General features: G+C 44.6%; 1 pseudogene; it reads left to right on the top strand.

Annotated features, from left to right (window-relative positions):
• The first annotated feature begins 456 nt into the window (after nt 1–456).
• On the top strand, nt 457–10,567 carry LOC147420860 (uncharacterized; annotated as a pseudogene).
• Nucleotides 10,568–11,455: the final 888 nt, after the last annotated feature.

Below are 11,455 nucleotides of genomic sequence, written 5' to 3'. Positions count from 1 at the left end.
TGGCAGAGTACTGGGGAGTCACGCCTTCTTCTATTAATGATTTAGACTTCAGGTTGAGTGTTAGTTCTTCTGCTACATGAGATGGTTGCAGCTAAAACCATAGGAAATGATCAAATACTATAGCATGCACGCCTACAACTCTAGCCCTTTTGTTGGAGGGCCACATGTCATAAGCTGCATGCTATTGCCAGTGTACCTTGTGGCCATGACGACATTGAGCACTGCACGAGAGAGAGAGAGAGAGAGAGAGAGAGAGAGAGAGAGAGAGAGAGAGAGAGAGAGAGAGAGAGAGAGAGAGAGAGAGAGAGAGAGAGAGAGAGAGAGAGAGAGAGAGAGCCCTAGCACAACGAGGGGCACAGCCAGCCAGCCAACAATAGGTTGGAGAAAATGGCCTGCCGGTGAGCTTCGAGGTCTTGAGCACAACAAAAGAGCTGGCCAGAGGATCGAAGGTGCAGAATGTGCCAGCTAGGTGGGAAACAGGCGGGAAGCTCAGGCGAAGCAGGTAGCGAGCTGGCTGGGAAAGGTCAGGCTTGAGCTACACCGGCCAACCAGCCATGCTTCGACCATGAAAAGGGCTTGCCACGTTAGCAGGTAGCGAGCTGGCTGGGAAAGGTCAGGCTTGAGCTACACCGGCCAACCAGCCATGCTTCGACCATGAAAAGGGCTTGCCACGTTAGCACATGACCCTGCAGACCTCCATTCGGCTGGCTGGCTGGAGCAGTTGTGCTTGTGCTGAGAGAGAGAGAGAGAGAGAGAGAGAGAGAGAGAGAGAGAGAGAGAGAGAGAGAGAGAGAGAGAGAGAGAGAGAGAGAGACGGCCGGAGGCGGCCAGCCATACTAGTTGTTGTGAGAAAGGCACTAGATTTGAGCTACGCGATGTTAAAGGAATCAAGAAAAATAGCCTTACTTGACATGGGTAGTACTTTTTATGGATGGCCTTGGGAAATAGTGGAGACCATTGTGGGAGTAGATATCATGCAAGATCTTTGGGATAGCTCTCTCATGTCACACGTGAATAGCGCCAACATGTGTAGCCGATCCGCAAAAAGATTCGGATGTTTAAGGCTTCTATCAACAACCCAATTTCATTATGCCAAGTTTGTGACCATGCATGACTTGATTTTGCGGTTTGGGGAAAGCCTCCTTCCTGCTGTAAGCACCACTTTAAACAATACTTTGAATTTGTAGGTTAATGTAAGATATTGGTTGGTTTATTCACTAAGTCACAAGTGTATGGTTCTATGTAGAATTCTATTGGCTTTTCAAGGGATGCCAGTTGTACAAACTATTTTATTACTGAGAACAACCATATGATGAAGGGTTTATACAATTCTTAGGGAGTGCAAAAAACTTGTAAGTGTTCTTTCAATGTTATAGGCCAGGCTCTTCCTTACAACAAATCGGTCCTTCAATCTAGCCATAGAAATGCCAATACTTCTCAATCTACAGTACAAAATCTACGCTATCTAATACTCAAAAAGGTATCATTTCAGCGAATCAATTAGGGTGGGTTCAGATCGAAAGGGTGGAAGAAAATGGGCTGCTCATCACGTCCAGGCGGAAAAGAGCACAGCGTAGGTCTTCCACCGCCCTGCTATTCACACAAGGCGGTAGTTGCTTGGCGTGCTTTGCTTGCACGGTGATTTCTCATAGGTTGCAGGGGACCCTTGTCAAGGTGGAAGTGCTCACGAGAGGGGGGTGTCGGAGGTGTGTGTGTGTGTGTGTGTGTGTGCACGCGCTTGAGAGAGAGAGAGAGAGAGAGAGAGAGAGAGAGAGAGAGAGAGAGAGAGAGAGAGAGAGCATTGCGGCGCTGAGGCAGTGGCGAGGCGGTTGAGTGCGGCATCGATGACGGATCCTTCTTCTTTACAGCGCATGATCCTTCACGATGGAAGCATTGAGCGGTGAGTGACATACCCCTGCCCCTTTGAGCTTGGTAGGCTCTTCTAGTTGTGTGTTTGCAGCCTTTCGAGGCTCGCACATAGTGCACATGCAAGTTCCCAGCTTCGACACGAATGGCAAAACGTACAATTGTCTTAGTACAAAAAAGCAGATCCGATCGATAAAGATGAAGGGGACAAAGCTTGAGGATATCTTTGAGTATGATTAGCAGGAGTTGGATGAGTTTTCCATGTCCACCATCTTGTTGACTTTATCAAAGAATGTTTACTTCAATGTACACATGGAAAAGACTAGATACGAGTTGTGGAAAAAGTTGTGTGATCTACATGAGAAACAAAGTGTGGCGTTACAGGTTTATTGGCTGAAAATTTTATTTGATTTGAAGATGGATATGGGCACATCTATGTGCAACCATCTCAGTGACTTGAACACAACTTTCAATTAGTTTTTTGTGCAGGGAGTTAATTTTGAGGATTCCGTCATAGCAATGTCTTTGCTAATTACATTTCCTGAAATTTGGGATTTTTGCACAGCCAAAAGTAACTCAGCACCTCTTGATGGTTTAACATGTGCTAATGTTGAGGGTAGTTGGCTTATTGAAAAGGTTAGTAGGAATAATCTTGATGCTTCTCATGGTAGTAGCAATGCTCTCATTGTTCGCGGTCGATCACAAGAAAAGGGAAAGTAGAATCAAAAAGAAAAATCTTGTAGAAAATCACGTGGCCAAAAGAAAATTTAGTGCTATCATTTTCATAAAAAGGGCCACATGAACAAAGATTGTCAAAAGTGGAAACAAGAGAAAGGTAAAGACAAGAAGCAGGAAGAAGGCAAGACTAAACAAAGAAGTGTTTCTCTGCCTTGACGTGGCTGCCTGGTCAACATCTTCCACCGCCCTATGTGAACAGGGCATCAAAAAGGTTGCTTGTTGATTGGCTAGCATAGAAATTCAGCGTCTTCCGTCGCCCACTGTGAACCCGGCCTTATAAGGATGAAGGTGCATGCCATTTTTTGAGCGTACCATTGTCTTTGTTTGTAGAAATTTCCTACATGGGCGTCATTTCTTCAAACTTATTTGTGCAATGACTTCTCATAGTAGAAATGATAAGATGTCTTTCCTTACCTTCGATCTACACACACACACACACACACATTTTTCATATCAAGAGTAGAGTCTTAGTTGCATAAATCTATACTATAGATAAAAGGGGAGGGGTTTTCGGTCCCCCCCCCCCCGCGCGACACGCGGCGTTTTTTCCTTAGTCCGGCCAGTGTGGCCTACAAGCAATGGCGTACAAGCAAGCCCAAACAGTGATTGTCCCATCTGCCTCCCAGGCCCCGACATCGCCGAATGCAAACGGAGAGAGAGAGAGAGAGAGAGAGAGAGAGAGAGAGAGAGAGAGAGAGAGAGAGAGAGAGAGAGAGTGATTGTCCCAGCCTCCAGGGCCGTCCAGGTACCATGCAACACGTGCCAGGCCTACCGGTGCTACAGAACTCTCTCTCTCTCTTCCCCCCGGGCTGCCAACGCTGCAGGATACCCAAAATACCCCTCTAATTTCATAAATTGCCTTTTGTCAAACACTGCCGAAAATGCCCTGTAAATTTTCCAAAATTCCCTCTCTCTTCTCTCTCACTCTCCCCGCTGCCAGCGAGGCAGAATAACCAAAATACCCCTCAAATTTCATGAATTGCTGAAATACCCCCAACATTTTGTCAGCGTAGAAAACAGCTGATTATTAGCAATACAAGATGCTAAAAGTAGAATTTGAGTTGATTATGTAGGCTTTGGAGATGAATTGCTTCATTATTTTAGACCTGATTTCCTTTTTAGACCCCGTTGGACAAGGCAGCGAATGTGACGCGCACGCATGCACACACACACACACACCGAAGGCGGTTGACCAGAGAGGAGCGAAGCAGCAATGAAGCTTTGCCGGCGCCGTTTGGGTTAATGAAGCAGCATCGAAGCCATGCTTTTCTATACTAAGGATAATGGGGGAGGGAATTCCGGCCCCCCTCCCCGACACATGGCAGCAGTGGATTCATCCGACAATTTTCAAAATTTAGGCCAGTGTGCCTTGTGCAAAGTGAAACAATGGATAGGAGAGAGAGAGAGAGAGAGAGAGAGAGAGAGAGAGAGAGAGAGAGAGAGAGAGAGAGAGAGTGGATTCTCTCCAGAGTCCCAGGAACCATCATCCAAGCCACCTGTGGCTCTGCTGCGCACAAAGAGAAAACGGCCCCTTGCCTCTGCCTCCATCTACCTCACCCTCAGCCTCCTCCCAACCACGGCTGCTCTGTGCGTGCAGAGTAGAGAGAGAGAGAGAGAGAGAGAGAGAGAGAGAGAGAGAGAGAGAGAGAGAGAGAGAGAGATTTTATTATCGTCCTCGGAGGTCAAATATGACCTATGGGACCAAAGTTACATGTGATGTAGTATGTGTATGACTGATGAGTGACTCTCGATGCTCCAAAATTGTAGTGATGAGAGTCGCAATGGAAAGCCCACACTTTGGCTGGGAGAGGAAAGTGTGTAGGTCTAAGTTATGGCTGAAAATGTGAGAGAAGCAAGTTCGGATGTGATCAAAAGCTGAGCACTCTAGTAGTGTGTGGTACTCAGACTCTCGAACTTGCAGTGAGCATAATGTGCACAATCGATTTGACTCTTCTCCATTGCCCCCACGCCCTATCTCGCATCGAAGGAAATGGGAGCTAAGCCGAATTGCTGCGATAGTGCGTATCGCGGACAAGGGAATAGGCTCAAGCATGTAAGTGTGAGTACGGTTTCCTCTCTCAGCGAAGAACATGGTTTTGTAGTTGGGGGCAATATAGGTGGTGTAATGTATGAAGCGTGACCCACCGGATTTCTCCCAAGCCGTAATACATTGGCGTTGTAGAAAAGCTTCATTCACTTGAGAGTCAATTGAAGCATCATGTAGCAAGTGTAATGCATCCCATCTCCCAAACCACTTCTTTATGTCTTGCATCCATCCCGTGCTCAAGATCTTGCTTTTATGCGTCTTTTGAACTTTTTTGCTTGCTTCCCATGCAATTGTAGGAAGTCGATGTGAGGGGTTTTGACGCATCTTTATCATGTACTCCACAACCCTTTCCATGCCCATAACCTCAATTGGAAGAGATCCCGACTCAAGAAGTAGGAGCATATATGGTGTTTGTGTCTTAACTTGGAGAAAGTTTGTAAGAAAACGCTTTTGGACATTCTCAAACTCTTTCCAAGTAGACTTTGAGATGCTCCCGCCCCACACTTCAACTCCATAAAGAAGAACCGGTGTCACCAATGCATCAAAAAGATACTTCTTGAGAACCGACCACTTGATGTTTCCCGCATTACACATGTTCTCAAATGCATAATATGCTCTCTTTCCCGCTTCCAAATGACGCATAGCACATTCATGCCACTTGTGATTGGATGGAACCTCAAGGCCAAGGTACTTAAAGCTCTCAACAACTTCAAGTGTCTCGTTGTTGTACACAATGCATGGCTTCTCCTTATGGTTGATTTTCACAAGCATAACCTTTGTTTTGGATTCATTTACAATCAGCCCACTATGCAAGCAAAAGTTCTCAAGGACAACCATAAGCTTTTGTGCATCTTCTAAAGTGTGTGCTAGAAGCACTACATCATCCGCATACAACAAAAGCATGATTACCGCATTGCAAATAGTGACCTCTTCAATGCCTTCTTCTTGCATAAAGTCAAGTACCATTTGTTCCAATTGATCGATGCATAGACCAAAGAGAGTTGGTGACAATGGACATCCTTGTTTAACCCCAATAGTGCTTACAAAAATTTCTGAAATTTCTCTTCCCATGCGCAATTGACAAATCACCTTCTCATAGATTCGAGAAACCGCAAGCATAAACTCACTTGGCACTTGGAGTTCTTCCATCCTTCTCCACAAATTGTTACGTGGAATCATATCAAAGGCTTTCTTAAAGTCTACAAAACAACAATACAATCGCTTGCCTTTCAACCGACTTTCCTCCATGAGAACACGAAGAGTGACAAGATGATCAATGGTGCTATGGCATCGACGAAAACCCGCTTGTCCCTTTGCACGCTTGTCATTCTCTTTAGTCCAATCACTCAATTTCATCTCCATTATGCACCCAAACAACTTTGCCATAAGAGACCCAATCATTATAGTCCGGTAGTTGCTTACATTCTTTACATCCCCTCCTTTATGCAAAGGCTTAACCCAATTAGTACTCCAATCATAAGGCATACCATGTTGAAGTGCAAGGTTGAACATATCACACATCCACTCATGGGTAAAATCTCCCGTCCATTTGATCATCTCCGGCTTGATACCTTGAAGATCTCCCGCTTTGCGAGTGGCCAACTTTTCAAGCCCACCGCATACATCCTCAATAGTAAAAAAAGATGGCATACATGGGAGTGAACCATAAAATGGTATTTTTTCAGTATTTTCTTGCTCATATAATTGCCTACAATGTGTGTACATATCCACTAGACTCAAGTTACCAAAATTCTCAACCCGCTTGCCTCTCAAGTTTCTCCAAAATCTTCCACATGCATGTGCCTTTTCTTGGACTTGAAATTCTTGTTGCTTTACTTCCCATCTTCTTCTCTTCTTTTGAATCAATGCCTTGTATGTAAGCAAATGACTTTGATAGTTGTCTTTGTCCATAGTTGCATCAAGCTTTATCAAGGACTTTTAGGAGATGAGAATCAATTTTGTTGAACCTGTTTACTTCGGAACTGCTGCTACAGAAACGCCTTCCATAACTTTGAAAATTTCTGTCTTTACATCAATGCGTAGAGGACTTCGTGCTCTTCGATTGAGGCTATAGATCACCCAAATCAGAGTTCGGATGAAGAAGTTATGATCAAAAGAGTGGACTGCTGTCTACTAGGTCAAAAAACGGCTGCACTGAGAGAGAGAGAGAGAGAGAGAGAGAGAGAGAGAGAGAGAGAGAGAGAGAGAGAGAGAGAGAGAGAGGGACTAGGTCTACGCTCAATCTGTCCCTCCCAATGTGCGCTTACTCCGACCGCTATCACTACCTCTATCGGCCCTGTGCAGCCCCGCCTTGACTGCTCTGATTGTTATCTCCTTTGACTTCCACATCCGCTGCTGCACCACCTTGGACAAGACACCAACCACCTTATGCAATCGTGCACAACCTCCATTCCCCGCAATTGGCCGTACATATATCATCCATGCCCAAAGTCACTTCCTCTGCACCTGACCACTCAAACGAGAGCCCCATAGCTTTCAGTTGCCCCTGCACTGCCACCAACCTTCATAGGTCACGCCACTGGTTTGCTGTCATCATGTACATTCCCCTTCTGTAGGGAAAAAGAGAGAGAGAGAGAGAGAGAGAGAGAGAGAGAGAGAGAGAGAGACCTTGGGCTGCTCGCATCGGCAATGTGTGTGTGTGTCTGTGAGTGTGTGTGTGTGTGTGTGTGTGTGTGAGAGAGAGAGATAGATAGATAGAGAGAGAGAGAGAGAGAGAGAGAGAGAGAGAGAGAGAGAGAGAGAGCTGTGTGTCGCCTGTCTGTTCATGGTACAAAGAGAGGCCCAAGGGAGAGAGAAGCAAGAGTTGTGACTCGAGAGTGCATGAGAGAGAGAGAGAGAGAGAGAGAGAGAGAGAGAGAGAGAGAGAGAGAGAGAGAGAGAGAGAGAGAGAGAGAGAGAGAGAGAGAGAAGCCGTGCCCTTAAGCATTCATTCGCCGCCACAAAAAAATCCAAAGAAGTAGAGAGAGATCGAGATGCTTCAATAGCCGATAATCTTCACTTTCTTCCAATTTAAAAATTGGCATCTAGCTTTGATTTGTCTTTTTCGCGAGACATACAGTCATGAATTCCCTAAAAAATGCTCTGAAAATTCCCAAAACACCCCTGGTTGCCAGTTCCAAGGTAAAAAACTTTGTAGCTTTTGATATTAAGAATGGTTGTCTATCAATACAAGATGCTAAAACTAGAATTTGAGTTGGTTATTTATGGAGCGGAGATGACTTGCTTCATTATTTTCAGACATACTTGCCCTTTTTTGCGAGATAATTTGTGATAAATTATTAAATGTCACTCTCGATGCGGCTATGGCTACACTTGTTCTATTGAGCTTCTACAACCTCCGACCCAGTGTTCGGGAAAAAAACATTTTACCAAACATACAAAGTTTAGAATTACGAGTACTTTTTAGGTTTTTACACTATTCACTCTATTTTGGGGCAAAATTTCTCCCTTTCCCCTTTCTCTCAACTAGCATATTTGAAATTGAAAACGACATGATATTAAGTTGAGACACATTTTTCCCAAACACTGGGTCGACCTTAATGTGTGCTACATCCTGCTGGTTGCCTTTGCTTGGTGCATTTGGCAACCAAGTACTGGTTTTGTAATCCAATAATTCCTTTTGTGAATTTTCCAAGAGGAGATTTCAAAAACTAGGTTGTTTTTTCATTATTTTTCTCTATTTTGGGAAGGAAGGTTTCCTTTTCCCCTTGCCCCCAACCGGCATTTTTGAAATTGAAAATGATATGATATTAAGTTGAGACTGCATGGTGGTGTTCGAAAAAAGCCAATATAAAAAACATACAAAATTTCCTTTAGGATACATTTAAAGATGAAATTTTGCAGACTAATCGGAATTTCTTACAATTTATATCTAATTTCTTAAACTTTTCAAGCGGTTTTTCTCTTTCTCCCTCTCCCTTCAAACCGGCTCAAGGCTAAGTTGGGAGACACTTTTCTTGAACACTGCTCCACGGCCACGAACTCTTGGGATGCACGAGTTGCCACAGTAGCTTCCCAAGTACATGCAACAAGTATATGAGGGCCTAGAGGGGAGGGAGAGAGAGAGAGAGAGAGAGAGAGAGAGAGAGAGAGAGAGAGAGAGAGAGAGAGAGAGAGAGAGAGAGAGTTGTCCACTGTCTAGACTCAGGCATGCGAACACCAAGAAAGAGAGAGAATTTGCCGCCGGCCACTGTCTAGGCATGCAAGAGGGCGGCAAAGTCAAGATGGCTAGGCATAGGGGGTCGGGCAGTGTTCGGGAAAAATTATTTCTTCAAACAGAAATAATACTGGTGAGCAGCCTTTGGCAACCAGGCAAAATTGTAGGCTTTGTGCAATTGAGGGACTGATTGAGGAACAATGCACACACACACACACACACACACACACACACACACACACACACACACACACACACACACACACACACACACACACACACACACACACACACACACACACACAGAGAGAGAGAGAGAGAGAGAGAGAGAGAGAGAGAGAGAGAGAGAGAGAGAGAGAGAGAGAGAGAGAGAGAGAGAGAGAGAGAGAGAGAGAGAGAGAGAGAGGGGGGGGGGAATGGGGAAGCTATGAAATTATACAACATGTAAAGGCTTGTGCTCTCTTTTGTAGGTTTCGCAAGAAATTCGAGGCATCATTCTAGATAGTTGTGGTGGTTTCGAAAGCCTACCCTCCAATATTCATCTAAGGGACATGGCACACTTGAGGATCAAGTCTTGTGGAGAATTCCTCGGTTTCTCTAAACTTTGTGTAGCATCATGAAACAACATCAAAGAGTTGCATCTAGAACGTTGCAATAGCATCGTTGAAATCCCGACCGAACTAGGGGACATATCCTCTCTAACAAGATTTCTATTATTAGTTGTCGTGATCTTCAGGAATTTCCTTCATTGCACAATGATCATGGACCCTCTTTTGTGACACTCAAAACAATGATAAGTTAAAGGTTATGTGGTTGCTAGATTGCCCACTTGAATCATTGGAGCTTGTGTCACAAAAGTCACTTCAATGGCTACTAGAGTTTGGTGACCATGCAGCAAGGTCTTTGAGACACTTCACTATCAACCACTCTGGCCACCTACAACAATGTTTGCCAGCCCCTCTAGAAAATGCTTCCTCACTTCAAACACTAGAAATAGATGGTTTAAGGACCTTGCAGGACCTGGGAAACATCAATGTGTCCTCCTTGATAGAGTTCGAGGTTGGTTATTGTCATAGTCTTGTACAATTGCCATCAACTTTAGCTCATGCATCATTGCTTCAAACTTTGAACTTAAAAGTATTGCTCACGCTTGACGAAGCTCGAAAGTATCAATGTGTCCTCCTTGACAAAGTTAGGAATCGTTGGATGTACAGGTTTGACCAGAATATGCCCTCCAAACATGTTTGAGGGGGCATTTCACTTCAAAAAGTGCAAGTAGGTAAGAATTGCACTTCAGGATTCTTGATGGAGCTACCAATCAATATTGCCATGGTTTGGCCCAACTTGCAATACTTGTCCCTTTTTGAGCCAGGAGTGACAGTGGTAGAGATCCTAGAGCAGATTGTAAACTTGCACTTCCTTGAAGAATTAAAATTGACTGAATGTACTCAGCTACGATGGCTACCAGAGAAGATTGGAGACTTGCACACCTTAAAATAATTGCGCCTTAAGAATTGCACTAGTATAGAGAAGCTTCCTGATACCATTGGCAACCTCTCCTCTCTAGAGACTCTATGTTTGATTGGGTGTACAAGGCTTCGGGAGCTCCCGAGAAGCTTGCAAGGGAGACATGACTCTTTAAACCTTGTGATTGATCCAAGCCAGAGCAAGAAACGTGTGGGTTGGCTAATGTGAAAGTGATGGAGAGAAATGAAAGTTTTTCTGAGTATGGATTCTAGAAGGAATGCAACTAGAATTCGTGCAAAGGTGGAGGATAAGAGCACATCTCACTCTATTATGAAAACCAATGGGAGTATTTTCAACCTCAACACTTCCTCTCTTTATCCTTGATACACAAAGTCCACTCTCATGTTCTTCTGATATCTTTTGATTACCGATGGCGGGTGGTAGGGGTGGCTGCCCTGATAGCCGATGTGATTTTGGTCCCTGGATGATGTCATGGCTCAACACGAGCATGACAAGACCTTGTAATTTTTTAGGTTGATCAATATAATTCACTCACATTTGTGAGTTTTGCAAAAATAAAAATAAAAACACTTCCTCTCTTTAGCATTTAGCATACAACATTTTAGTTTTGTACATACTCTTCACAACACTAGGGACTCTTACTCACTTCTATGGTGTTAACCCTCACGGCACACGGACACCCTATGATCTATAAACGTTGTATTATTTAGAGTCAGGTACCGGGCTTGTCGGTCCAATAGGGAAAGGTAGAGTGATCGCCAATGAGAGGCGCACTTTAACTTGGACATTCAAGGGATTAGTTGGTTAAGCATGGGCGCCCAAGTGTGAATGGGGTGAGCTCCTATAAAAGCCAACTAAACCTAATTTTTACTCATTCTCTCATTTGTGCAATTGAAGAGTGCTCTTGCTCCATCTCCATCTTCTTCTTCTTCACCTCCTTGTGTGTGAGAGAGAGAGAGGGAGAGTGTGTGTGCGATCGAGCATTACGAAGGCACGACGGCGGCGAAGCGGTTGAGCGCGGCACGACTGCAGCTTCTTCTTCATCGCGGCGAGGAATCCACCACGAAGGCGAGCGTAGAGCGGTGAGTGACACACCCTTTGTTTTCTTGAGCTTGCTAGTTTAGGCTTGTTGTGTGCTT

This window comes from Adiantum capillus-veneris, chromosome 28 (genome assembly GCF_014529385.1).
Source record: "Adiantum capillus-veneris isolate H3 chromosome 28, ASM1452938v2, whole genome shotgun sequence".
NCBI lineage: Eukaryota > Viridiplantae > Streptophyta > Polypodiopsida > Polypodiales > Pteridaceae > Adiantum > Adiantum capillus-veneris.
This window is presented reverse-complemented; position numbering and strand designations above follow the sequence as displayed.